The 14,028-nt window shown below is 46.6% G+C and overlaps 1 protein-coding gene and 1 pseudogene across 7 annotated transcripts in view; both read right to left on the bottom strand.

The window, feature by feature from the left end:
- PSD3 (pleckstrin and Sec7 domain containing 3) overlaps positions 1 to 14,028 on the bottom strand; it is a 1,004,314-nt gene that overhangs the window by 103,957 nt on the left and 886,329 nt on the right. The gene's annotated exons all lie outside the window — the stretch shown is intronic.
- LOC134949283 (5S ribosomal RNA) lies at positions 13,135 to 13,254 on the bottom strand (annotated as a pseudogene).

The raw sequence follows: 14,028 nt of genomic DNA, 5'->3' as shown, positions 1-14,028 counted from the left end.
GAATCTTAGCTTCTTAAAATTGCGACCGACGTACGCGCAATATTGCGATTACAAACGAGTTAGCAGTTTCAGAGTAGCTCCAGACTTACTCTGCCTGTGCGATCATTTCAGTGCTTGTCGTTCCTGGTTGACGTCACAAACACACCCAGCGTTCGCCCAGGCACTCCCACCGTTTCCCCGGCCACTCCTGCGTTTTTTCCGGAAACGGTAGCGTTTTCAGCCACACGCCCCTGAAACGCCGTGTATCCGCCCAGTAACACCCATTTCCTGTCAATCACATTACGATCGCCGGAGCGAAGAAAAAGCCGTGAGTAAAAATACTTTCTTCATAGTAAAGTTACTTGGCGCAGTCGCAGTGCGAACATTGCGCATGCGTACTAAGCGGATTTTCACTGCGATGCGATGAAAAAGAACGAGCGAACAACTCGGAATGAGGGCCCATATACAAGGCTAAACCAGGCCTTGTACATGATTGCCACTTTAAAAAAAGTCTGAGTTCTGTCGGCATCCCACACGACTGCTGAACTCAGACTTCATTACATCCCGCCCCAATTCCAAGTTGCATGCAAGGAAGACACAAATGCAACTGCACTGCATGCTTGCAAATAATACAGATCTCTGTCTGTATTTAGAGCTGTCTGCATCAATCCGGCAGAACCACCCCAATCTATCAGCTTGTGACAGTAGTACCAGAAAGCATTTGCACTAGCCCCGTACATGGTACAAGACATCTATCTAAAATAACATAAAGCTATGCATACTTCCAAATCTGAATAGACTGCAGTTCAACCTACACACCCATAACATAGCCACAGAACATTTGGGCTATTTGTGAACATCCAGCTGCCACAAGATGAAATGCAACAATGGTGTGTATGACTCTGAACTGCCCATAGCTAAGTATGCTTGGTTTGGATGCATGCACTGCTAGTTCAAATCATTTCTCACCATCAGGTTACAGACAGTATTGTCTGGAGTATACTCATCCTCACCAGTGCTACTGCCATATGGTGTTCCACAAGGTTCTATACTATCCCCCATTATTTTTGCAGTATACATACTGCAACTGGGTGAAATAATCAGGCACCATGGCCTGGTCTACCACTGCCATGCAGATGATACACAACTTTACCTGTTATTTGCTCTGGGTACGGAGAACCCAAAGACAACTTTAAATGGCTGTCTAGCTGTGCTCCAGTAGTGGATGAGCGCCAGTTGGCTGTGACTGAATCCTAATAAAACAGAGGCCCTTATGATAGATCCTCAACATCAAAGGACAAGACTGCAGCATAGCCAACCAACTGGACTTACACATGGGGGTTCAGAATTACAAAACACTGATCATGTGCGGAATCTTGGCATTGTCCTGGATGGTGGCTTGACACTTACACATCATATATCAGCCACAATCAAATCCTCATTCTTTCAACTGAGGAACATAGCCATAATCAAGCATTTAATTATTTCTGTAGATCTGCCAAAAAAGTTATATGTTTTTGCATTATCTCAATAAGACTACTACAATACCCTCTACCTTTTATCTTCTTATATTATGGAATCAATATAGATTTTTTTTTTTATTAAAAGGATCAAAGCCTAAACCAATATTGATAACAAAGATAATCAAGTTTTTATTATGATACACTTAAGTAAACTGATTGATCTCCTGTATGTGAGATTGGCAAAAAGAAATCCAATGTTGAAGGAAACTCACATGAAATCTCTAGTTTGCAAGATATCGTGTGGGATTCCTTTCCTCAATACTAGGCATTAAAGAAGAGATGTATCAATCTTCCAAATGAGCACAGGTGTAAAATGTGCCTGTAACAACAAATCAGCTTATAGCTATCATTTATGTAGTACATTCTATAAAATGATAGGTAGAATCTAATTGGTTGCTATGGGCAACTACTCCAAATGTCTTCTTTAGACGGTTTAGAGCAAGTCTGCCACTGCACATTATACCAAGATCACCTTGCTTACCATGGAGAATGGTGATTGTATCATAATGCTATGGGGACTACATGCTTCTCCTTGTTTCAGTGATTGAAAAAATTGAGTAGAAAGGCAAATACATGTTTTAGAAGAAGACCTGCTGCAACCTGTAGAAGACAGAGGACTTGAAAGAAGATTTCTATGCAGCTAGCATAATGAATGACTCAAAGCATACAGTAAAAGTTGCATTGGAGAGGTTTAAAAAAATCACCATACTGGAGTTCCCAGTCCAGACACCAATGCCACTGAGAATCTGTAGAGTGACCAGAAAATTGCTACTAACCAATACGCCATATACAACATCATGGGAGGCTAGTAATATTGCAGGAAATAGGTGAAAATTGTTGTGTAAAATTGTCAGACTTATCTAGACTCACAGCTGTATTTGCAGCAATCTGGCCTTCTAAACACAGCTCTGAACATCCAACACCAGCTTCATCCCTGTACACCAGTATTACCAGTGCCCATCACTTGTATAAAGTACCTGAAGCACTGAGGTGCTCACAGACCAAGTGGATCCTAGTTCAGACCCTGTTCACTCAGTGATGACTCACTTTAGTGCCAACGGATACAGGGATGTAGGACGCTGAAACTATCACAGAGAGAGGTCCACTATAATTTCCTTCATGCCTTACCATGCCCACAACAAAACCACACTGCAGAACATGAAGTGGTGGATAACAAGGGTCACAGGGAGGCTGTCTATTAGCGTTTATACATAATTTCCTGATTTTATGTAATGTACAAAAAATATAATGCCATCATTCAGAGAGGCAGCAGAAAATCCCTGATTTATTGTCACTGTCATGATGTCATTACTGTTTAGAAATGGCATCTATGTGGATAGAAACAATATATCAACTTGGAAGAAGGCATTTTGAAAATAAATACACAACGGAATTGATTAGTCCAATTTGAGCGTTGACGTGATGATTAATACACGGTGGGTCTAATGCCGAGTGAGCACTTCGCCAGACAGCATGGTATATTTTGCATTTAACAAAAAACAGAAAGAATCGGAAGATGGTGACTTCTTGGCCTCTTTGTTGGCTCTGCAGCGGCCCGCATGCATGGCCCCATGGGTCACGCAGCCGCTGATGGTGTCTCAGATGATCCAATGCTGCGTCCCAGGATGCAGCACGGGAGAGTTGGGAGGTATGCACATGAATGTACAGTAAGTGCATTTTTTTATTATCTTTATGACATTTTTGAAATGAGACATCCTAAAGAGCCAAGACCTGATTTAGAGGGGGTCCTTATGGCAACGTTTGCACAAGTGGAGTGGGGTATTTTGTACTGCGTATGTGTCAGAGTAGCACTGCGTATGCATCGCAGAGTGAATTTGGATGCATAGTGATTGACAGACATTGTGCGAGTGTGGTTGGTAACGGGGACAGGGCAGGGGCGGTGGCTAGTCAAACGCAGGGAAGTCACGATTATTTTTCAGTGTGCTACAGCCAACGATTGTGTAAGCAGTTCAACTGGCCACAGCGGCTTAGTTCCTAGGGTTGCTTAGAAGTGTGATGGTGCGACCAATGTTGCCGCTGGTGCGACATTAGCACATTATCACAGTACCACTGCGTGCAAAGACTGAATCAGGTCCTCAGCATGTTCTGCATTGTGTTATGTATTTCTTTTTTTGTGTGTATTTTCAGAAATGCCCTATTAGTATATTTATATGCCGCCGTCCTTTTGCATTTTGGATCTCTGTGTCCTTTACCCCTCCCTCACTCAACAGGCATATTCTTTGGATTGTGGAACCTGTGTCTTATAAAATTTGGGATTTATTTTTTAGCACTTGACCTAATTGTTCTTTTTTTCAAAACAAATCCATCATGACAGACTACAGATTACATTTATAAAGGTCTAGTTAGACGCAGCTAAGTACAGCAGAGGTGTTCCCCAGTGTCGGCAGAACCTAATATGTTACTTACTGCAAGAAATGAAATATGGATAACAATTCAAAGATTTACAGCACTTTGAATAAACATTGTTCAATAGCTTTAATTAAATTATTAATTTCAATAAGAACTACAAGCAAAGCCATTCTGTGGATCAACCAGTGTTGTTACAATCTTTAAAATCAAGGAAAATAAAAGGAGACATTGTTTAAACACATGACACTCAGCAATAAATCAATGGCCTCTACTGTAGAGTCCAAATTTAATTCTGACTGTACACCAATTCCAGGCAATGGTCTGCATTAGGCCAATTAATGCATGGACCATCATTCATCGTCTATTCATTAGAGAAGAACAAATGACTCAATATTAACCGGTGAAGTACAAAAGAAATGACCAGCCTTCGTAATATGGTCATACATATCTAGTTAAATGACTGAAGCAAATATAATTTCTGTAGTTCACAACACCACATGTGAAGTTACTAGAACAGACATATCCAGATTTGTTTTATCTTATTCTCAATAAATGTTTTGCTGTCATACTTCTCTCCAAAGTTCTAAGCAGATGCAGCAGGCAGTGTCGGACTGGGACATGAAGGGCCCACAGGGGAAATGCAGTGGTAGGGGCCCATTCTTTGAGGCTTGGCAAACCATTAGTGCATGGTCTGGGCCCCTTGATAAATAATATATATAGTAAATACTGCTAGTGCATGCATGATAATGTACCACATTACCAACAGCAATGCACTGTAGAAAATACACCATAGTCCTGTGCAGTATAATCTAACATATTCATAATGTATAATTGAGACTGAGGACCCCCAGGCAGTGGGGCCCACCGGTGGCTTCCCCTGTACCCCTATGGGCCAGTCCGAGCCAGGCAGCAGGACAACACCACTACCTTTATATAATGCTGTAAGCAGGACATAATGGTCGGTAGGGTGACCAGGCATCATATTCCGGTCACCCGGTCACATTTTGAAAGGTACAGTATGTCCTCTGATTTGAAGAGGCTCATCTGTTCCTTATACACAGCACAAACAAAAACGTGGACTAAATAAGAGAGCTGACATTATCCTTTTATGCATCTTGTACTCCACTGATCTGACATTAAACTTTTGTTTTCTTAATAAATACATAGGGGTATATGCAATTGCGGTCGAATTGCCGAAAATGTTGAAAAACGGGGCATTTTCGACACAAAAAAAAAAAAAATCGACAATGCAATACAGTACTTTTCGACAAAAAAACTGACTTTTCAGATTCGACTTTTTCAAATTCGAGTTGTCAAATTCGACATGTCTGCAATGGTAAAAATGCGGCTTTTCGACAAAAGTATATTCAATTGAAGAATGTCGATTCGACAACAGTGCTTTTCGACAGTAAATTCGTCAATTTCATTCCGCCTCACTTTGCTGGCGGAATCTAATAAAAAATTTGAAAAACATGGTTTTTTTTGTGTTTGTTTTATTGCTAATAGCATATCCATTTTTTTTAGAAGGGATTAGGTACTTGGTTTGTCTATTAGGATTTACAACTATTATTTATATATTTTTTTAAATAATTTTTTTAACTGACTAATATTGAGAGAGCATGGTTTTCAGTGGGAAGGGGTTAAAATTCAGAAAAAAAAATGTGGGGGGTCCCCCCTCCTAAGCATAACCAGCCTCGGGCTCTTTGAGACGGTCCTGGTTGTAAAAATACGGGGGGAAAATGACTGGGGATCCCCCGTATATTTAGAACCAGTACCGGGCTCTGGTGCAAAAAATACGGGGGACAAAAAGCGTAGGGGTCCCCCGTATTTTTTACACCAGCACCGGGCTCCACTAGCTGGAGAGATAATGCCACAGCCGGGGGACACTTTTATACCGGTCCCTGCGGCCGTGGCATTAAATCCCCAACCAGTCACCCCTGGCCGGGGTACCCTGGAGGAGTGGGGGCCCCTTAAATCAAGGGGTCCCCCCCTCCAGCCACCCAAGGGCCAGGGGTGAAGCCCGAGGCTGTCCCCCCCATTCATGGGCTGCGGATGGGGGGCTGATAGCCTTGTGTAACATGAAAGAATATTGTTTTTTGCAGAAGAACTACAAGTCCCAGAAAGCCTCCCCCGCAAGCTGGTACTTGGAGAAGCACAAGTACCAGCATGCGGGGGGGGGGGGGGGGGGAAACGAGCCCGCTGGTACCTGTAGTTCTTCTGCAAAAAAAATACCCAAATAAAAACAGGACACGCACACTGTGAAAGTACAACTTTATTACACACATGCCGACACACACATACTTACCTATGTTCACACGCCAACCTCTGTCCACTTGTCCAAGTAGAATCCGGGGTACCTGAAAATAAAATTATACTCACCTAAATCCAGTGTGTCCTGTTCTTTTTTTTGTAATCCATGTACTTGGCAAAAAAACAAACCGCATTTACCCGATCCACGTTTACACATGGGACCCCTTTCCCCGAATGCTGAGACCCCCCGTGACTCCTGTCACAGAGGGTCCCTTCAGCCAATCAGGGAGCGCCACGTCGTGGCACTCTCCTGATTGGCTATGCGCGTCTGAGCTGTCAGACAGCGCATCGCAAAGCCTCTCCATTATCTTCAATGGTGGGAACTTTGCGGCCAGCGGTGAGGTTACCCGCGGTCAGCAGGATTACAAAATAAAGAACAGGACACACTGGATTTAGGTGAGCATAATTTTATTTTCAGGTACCCCGGATTCTACTTGGACAAGTGGACAGAGGTCGGCGTGTGAACATAGGTAAGTATGTGTGTCGGCATGTGTGTAATAAAGTTGTACTTTCACGGTGTGCGTGTCCTGTTTTTATTTGGGTATTTTTTTTTGCAGAAGAACTACAGGTACCAGCGGGCCCGTTTCCCCCCCGCATGCTGGTACTTGTGGTTCTCCAAGTACCAGCTTGCGGGAGGCTTGCTGGGACTTGTAGTTCTTCTGCAAAAAACAATATTCTTTCATGTTACACAAGGCTATCAGCCCCCCATCCGCAGCCCTTGGATGGGGGGGGGACAGCCTCGGGCTTCACCCCTGGCCCTTGGGTGGCTGGAGGGGGAGACCCCTTGATTTAAGGGGTCCCTACTCCTCTAGGGTACCCCGGCCAGGGGTGACTAGTTGGCGATTTAATGCCACGGCCTCAGGGACCGGTATAAAAGTGTCCCCCGGCTGTGTAATTATCTCTCCAGCTAATGGAGCCCGGTGCTGGTGTTGAAAATACGGGGGACCCCTACGCTTTTTGTCCCCCGTATTTTTTGCACAAGGACCGAACGCAGAGCCCGGTGCTGGTTGTGAAAATACAGGGAATCCCCAGTCATTTTCCCCCCCGTATTTTTACAACCAGGACCGGCTCAAAGAGCCTGAGGCTGGTTATGCTTAGGAGGGGGGACCCCCCGCAATTTTTTTCAGGGTTTTTTAACCATTTTTGTGCCGTCCAAAAAGTCGAATCCAGGACGCACACATCCGTCAATTGGTCCGTTTTTCGACAGCGGGACTGTCGAATCCGTTTTTTATTGAATATGTCGAATTCCGGCACCCGCTGGCCGGAATTCGACGGTCGAATTGTGTCGAATTAAAAAATGGGCGAAAAAAAGCCGCAATTCGCCCGGAATTGCATATACCCCATAATACCTAAAGTACCAGCTAATTGGCTGGTACTTTATCTCTCTGCCAGGCTTAGTACATCTCCCCCATGGAGAACTCTATAAAGGGGACATTTACTATGCAGTGATAAGAGCGTGGAAGTGAGCCGGTGGAGAAGATGCCCCCTCAACCAATCAGCAGCTCTGTATAATTTTATAGTATGCAAATTAAAGATGTTACTTCAGTGCTGATTGGTTGCCATGGGCACTTCTCCACTGGCTCACTTCTCCGCTCTTATCACTGCTTAGTAAATGTCCCCTGAGTGATATTAAAATGGCCTGATCTCTGAGAAATAAAATGGTTATAACCATTATATTTGTCATGCTCCCTGATCACACACCCTGTCCAGTAACCTGAAAATAAAAAGGTGGTAACCCTAGAGTGGAGGGAGAGTAAACCAAATTGGCTAGTTCAATACTCCCAAATCTGACAAGTAAAACATCAACATAAAAATGACATAGAGCAGATATGTAAAACTAGGTGCTTCATCGTGCCCTACGGGCGCTCTTCACACCCTCGCAAGGGGCTACGCCCCCTTAACCCTTGCATGCCTTTCTGGGGTTCAATATTTGTATTATATAAAGTATTACCTGCATTCCTTTGTTAGTGGTTAAATATTGCACAATGAAAGGGCATGCGATGGTGAAGGAGGCGCAGCCCCTTGCGACGGCGTGAACAGCACCTGCAGGGCACGATGTACAGAATGTAGCGGGTGCGGTGGGGACTGCGGATGGTGTCTGTAGATGCTGCAGGTGGAGGGGGGGCAGAAGTGGGGGTGGGGCCCGGATGGGGAAGAGTCGGGAGGTGCTGCGGGTGGGGGAGGGGCAGAGGAGTGGGGGATGCAGATTGGGGAGGGGTCCGGAGGCACTGCAGGTGGGGGAGGGGCAGGGGTGCCATGGGTGGGAGAGGGGCAGGTGTGGGGATGTTGTGGATGGGTGAAGGGTTCCAGAGGTGCTGTGGGATGGGAAGGGGCGGGAGTGCCGGGGGTGGGGTAGGGGTCCGCAGGCGCCATGGGTAGGGGAGGGGCAGGTACAGGTGGTGCGGCGCATAGGGAAGGAGGTCCGGAGGTGCTGCTGGTGGTGGAGGGGCAGGTGCGGTGGTGCCATTGGTGGGGGAGGGGTTGGTGAGGGGGGGATCACGGATGGAGGAGGGTGTCTGCAGATGCTGCGGGTGGAGGGGGGCAGGTGTGGGGGGAGACATATAAAGAGGGTGGATGGTGGAGGGGGCCTGGAGGTGCTGTGGGTTGTGAAGGGGCGGAGGAGTGGGAGCAGCGGGTGGTGTAGGGGGTCTGGTGGCACAGCGTGTGGGGGAGGGGTGGAGGGGAAGGTGCGGAGGTGTGGTGCATTGGGGAGAGGTCTGGAGGCGCTGCGGGTACTGTACCTGCCAAAAAGGTAGTTGGAGGGTATGCAGTAACAGGGCCAGGACAGGGGTGACAGGGTCAGAACAGGGTTGACGGGGCCAGGACAGGGGTGACAGGGTCAGAAAAGGGGTGACGGGGCCAGGACAGAAATGACAGGGACAGGATAGGGGTGACAGGCCAGGGTAGGGGTGGCAGGAACAGGACAGGGGTAACAGGGCTAGTATAGGGTTGACAGGGCAAGCACAGGGGTAACAGGGCCAGGATAGGGGTAACAGGGCCAGCATAAGGGTGACAGGGCCAGCATAAGGGTGACAGGGCCAGCATAAGGGTGAAAGGGCCAGGATAAGGGTGACAGGGCCAGGATAAGGGTGACAGGGCCAGGATAAGGGTGAAAGGGCCAGGATAAGGGTGAAAGGGCCAGGATAAGGGTGAAAGGGCCAGGATAAGGGTGGCAGGGCAAGGCCAGGGGTGACAGGGACATGATAGAACACAGGGCACGGGAGAGATTGGTATTAGGGACAAAACAGTGGTGACAGACAGATGTGTCTTACCGGAGTCACTGCTGCTGGCTGCTGCTGTTCCACTCCAACCTGTTGGGATCTGCTGCTGGTGGAGACTTGGCATGGCTGACTCTCTTAGGCTGGAGTCCTGCTTCCTCTGCCCGTCCGCATCCCTCCCCCCCTCCTCAGTCACACACCGCAGACCTCACGCAGCTGCCGGGCACTGTGGTAAGGGGAGACTGGGAGTGACTGGTTAGCCCCCAGGAGATGCTGCGGCTGGAGGGAGGAGGGGGTCGGAGCCTGCAAGCAGCTCGGACTTCTGCAGCGTTACCCGCCGGCTAAAGTGTGTGAAGGAGCTGGGCGCACCTCACTGTGGGTGGCAGCGCTGCAGCTAGCGGTGGGGTTGCCGGGGCTGGAGATAACAGAGACAGTACGGAACCTGCACAGCGGCAGGTGCCCCACAAAACTGCAGCTAAGAAGCGTGGAGTGTGCCAGAAAGTGACGCTCCTCCGCGCCAGAGAGGGGGGGGGGGTCAAGCACACAGTGAGCCGGTGCCCGTCTGTCTGTACGGCATACCCCCTCACACACCCCCATACCTCCCAAATGTCCCGATTTTCGCGGGACAGTCCCATTTTTTTGGGGTCTGTCCCGCTGTCCCACCTGCGGGTCGCAGTGTCCCGCGGTAACGGGGGGGTCAGTTGGAAAGCTCCTGTACTCGCTGTTCTGCTTAGCAGAGCAGCGGTGAATAGTGGAGACAGAGGGAGAGGGGGCATCAGGGGGTATGGATTAAGGGGGGGTTCCAGAAGCAGAGCCGGATTAAGGGGGGGGGGGCAGGGGGTACGTACCGTTGGCCCCACAGTTTTAGGGGGCCCCCCGGCTCGAGTAGCTCTGTCCCAGCTCAGAAGCCCCCCCTCCCTCGTTCTGCCAGCAACAACGGCAGCATTGTGCTACTGTCAGCACACGCTGCTGCGTGTTGGCAGGTCTGTGGTGTTGCAGGGAGGCAGCAGTCTCCCTGCTTTCTTCTGCCTGTGCGGGTGTGTAGGGGGGAGCGACCACCTCCTCTGGATGTAGCCCTAGCTGCTAGCTGAGGGGCCAAAATTCCATAAAAACAAACAAACACGGAATTTGCGTAAAGGGGCGTGGCCTTGCGTCCCTCGATTAGGCCACGCCCCTAACCCACAGCAGGCACAGCAATGAGACAGGGCTCCCCTGTCTCAAGTGCCCTGGCCCCCCCGGACTCATAATCAGCCCCTGGGGGCATGCCAGCAGCTCACAGAGCACTGGGCATGCCCCCTCATTGACGAAAACGGGGCCCTCCCGTGAAGCCACGCCCCCTTTTCGCCAAGTGTGTGTCCCTCCTTCTGTCTGAAGAAAGCTCCTGCAGAAAGCTGGGAGGTATGCACCCCTGCCTGTGCCATGCCCATACTATCTGCTTCTGCTCCTAGTCTCCTGTAGATTTGGCCAGATCTGTGACTCATTTGACTAACTCCGCCCACTGTTGTGACTCCGCCCAGCGTTAGCAAATGAATCACAAAGTCACAGATCTGGGCTAATATATAGGAGATAGAGGGAAAGAGAAGAGGCTCCTTATCATTTTCAAGTCATGGCGGGAGATGTAATAAGGTGTGAGAATCAGAAAGTGAGAGATTTTGAGAGAGTTCTTCTGTTGTTTATTTTATTTTTATTTTTTAAAGTGGCAATCATTTATATGGCAAAATCAACCTGGTTTTACCATGGAAATGAATGCCACTTAAAAAAAAATAAAAAAAACACAAACAGAAGAACTCTCTCAAAATATCTCACTTTCTGATTCTCACACCCTATTACATTTCCCCCATGGAGTCCAGGGACTAGTCATGTTGGAAGAGGCATAGATAATAGAAAGGTTAAGGATGAAAACAACTCTCCAACGAACTGCTGCCAGCTTTGCTGAACTACTCTTGCCCACCTAGACATGGATAGGACCACATACAATTTACCCACAGGCTCTAAAGTTTAACGCATTATACAGCGTATGCTTACAGTGGGGCATCAGCTACACCATGTAGGGATTTATATGTACAGTATGTGATATCTTAAATTCCAGCTACTGTAGCCAATTTGCTGTGAACTCGACCCACCAATCTGCCCCAGAAAATTAGATGTCATCCATATTCATATAAAAGTATATCCACTGTATTATGCTTAGGGGATAGGAGGACTTCCAGTGTGGAGGGACTGCACCTGGTATAGCGTTATTAAGAGATTTGGGCAAAGGTTTCTTGTATAGAGGTGTCAAGGTAATGAGTGGGTTAAATTTCCAGAATTCTAGCCCACCTGGAGCATCTTTTCCCGAAATCTTAACTGCATACTGCTGGTCTTTCTGCTACAATGGAACAATGGTAGTCATGCATGTGCACTTTCATTATGCCTTGTGCATAAATAGACTTAAACTACTATTTGACACAAGAGATAGGCATATCTCTGACCAAATATACATGAGAAGTGGAGCCACACATACATCACTGCATGGAAATCATTGCAAACATCAATACCTTAGTGAGGTGATATAAAGGCACATAACTAAGAATGAAGTGTCCTTTACCAACATTTAAAGGAAAACACATTGAAATTCAAATGGATTAAACATAATAAACTACTGGTTAGAATAAAAAACTCACTCTCTATGGGAATTTCACCCCACAGAAACACGACTCACAAGACGCCAACAGCAATGTAAGGGTCTGATTCAGAGTCGCATGGAAGGTGCAGTGCACACTGATTTTTCAGATATCTGCATATTACACCTGAAAGAAAGAATTGGGCTTTTGCTAGTGTGTTCGGATTCCTCCGTTTGTAGACAGACCACCCTTTCCATGAAATTGGTGTTTCTGGGCAGTAACTGGGCGGCAACTATGCAATCTGATCGTACGTGTTGTGGGCTTGTAAGCCAACTTCCATACTCACACCTACCGTGCGGACGTAGATGGTAAACCTGAACCCAGCATGGGTTTGGTGTACAGATGTGAACGTACTGATCTTACCCGCGAATGGGTCCCGCGAGCAGCCGCATCACAATTGCAACTAGCAATGTTTGTGGAAACATAGGCACCATGCGATCCTATGGATCGTGGATGCTTGCGCAGTACACACGCACACCCACAGGCATGCTGATCGCGGCAAATGAGTTGTGTTTGCCTCGATTAGCTTGTACCAATATTAATGATGACAGCTGCCACTGCGGAAGTAAGAACAATGGGTGGGATAGGCTTACCCATGCAGTCACAAGGATATTCACTACACAAAGATTCTTACATAAGCATAAAGTAGTCAACCAGAGAAACCAAGACAAAGAAGTATTGGAAAGTAGACTCTTTTTTGGGAGCACTCTAATTCAGAGGATGACATTATAACATATTTAGTACTGGTAAGAACATTTTTAATAGGTAGATATTTAAAATTGAATTTTAGGAGTATCTGTGTGTGGATAAAAAGGTTTCGCGAAAATATGAAAATAGATAATACGTCATGGGTGATATCAATATCACAATCTATGAAATGCCGGAAATTGATAAATGTAGTACTTTGATTATATCATCATTGCACACTATCTCTCATGTACTATATGACCATCATTTATTCTGTAGATATCCATTCCGGATTATTATAAATGCAGAGAATTAAATCATTGGTCATGTGGGACCGATTACCAAATGGTACAAGTGTAAGTGACGTTATGTTAGGGAGTCAATTTATTGCAGTACCAGGGTGTTCAGAGGTGGTCTCCCATCCTATTACTAACACGGCCTTTCACTGCTTAGCTTCCAAGGTCAGAAGAGATTGGGCATCTCCAGTGAGGTATGACCGCAATTATTGAGCTCACCTCTTTTAGTCACTTCAAATGTATATAGTATGGTCTTTATATATCTGCAATATTGCAGTTGGTAGACGTATACAGTACAAATGCCAGTTACATATGAGATTATATGCAGTCACCTGACTTAGTCACCATGTGACACGTCAGCCACAAACAAAGTACACAGGTAAGTAAAGGCCTATTATGTGGGAAAATTCTTTGAAACCACAACTATTCACAAATGGACTGGTCTTATGTTCATAAGTATGTCCTGTGATCAAGCTTTCTTTGCGAAACGTACGTCAGGACAGGAGACTGCGATCACGTGATGCGCACACATGACCGCATTAGCCTGAGTCTTTAGGCGGTCACCAGGTAACGGCCGCGCAGACACCACAACCTCACACCATGGCAATCCCCGGAGCCGATGCACGGCTAGAAACGGGACTACCAGCGGCAGCACTACCAGTGGTCTTGGGTATTGTATATACCTCGCACTGTTTTGAACTACCTATCTAATCTAAAGTACATATTCCTGAGCCACCAGCAATTACCAGAGCACTGCCTGTACTATCAGTAATGTAGTTTATGATCAGCTGGAACAATTGAAACAACATGCTTATACAATAGCCACGGTTGTTTTCTATTTAACTACGACTAGGAACACTCAATGTGCTTGTTTTCCAATCTGCAACATTAGAAGGATTTGTGTGTTCCCAGTAATTATTAGAGCACTGCTTGCATTATTAGTAACTTAGCACATCAACAGTTGAAACAATTGAGATACTTT

This window comes from Pseudophryne corroboree, chromosome 1 (genome assembly GCF_028390025.1).
Source record: "Pseudophryne corroboree isolate aPseCor3 chromosome 1, aPseCor3.hap2, whole genome shotgun sequence".
NCBI classification, from domain to species: Eukaryota; Metazoa; Chordata; class Amphibia; order Anura; family Myobatrachidae; genus Pseudophryne; species Pseudophryne corroboree.
Note: the sequence above shows the minus strand (reverse complement) of the source record. Positions and strands in the feature narration are given on the sequence as shown.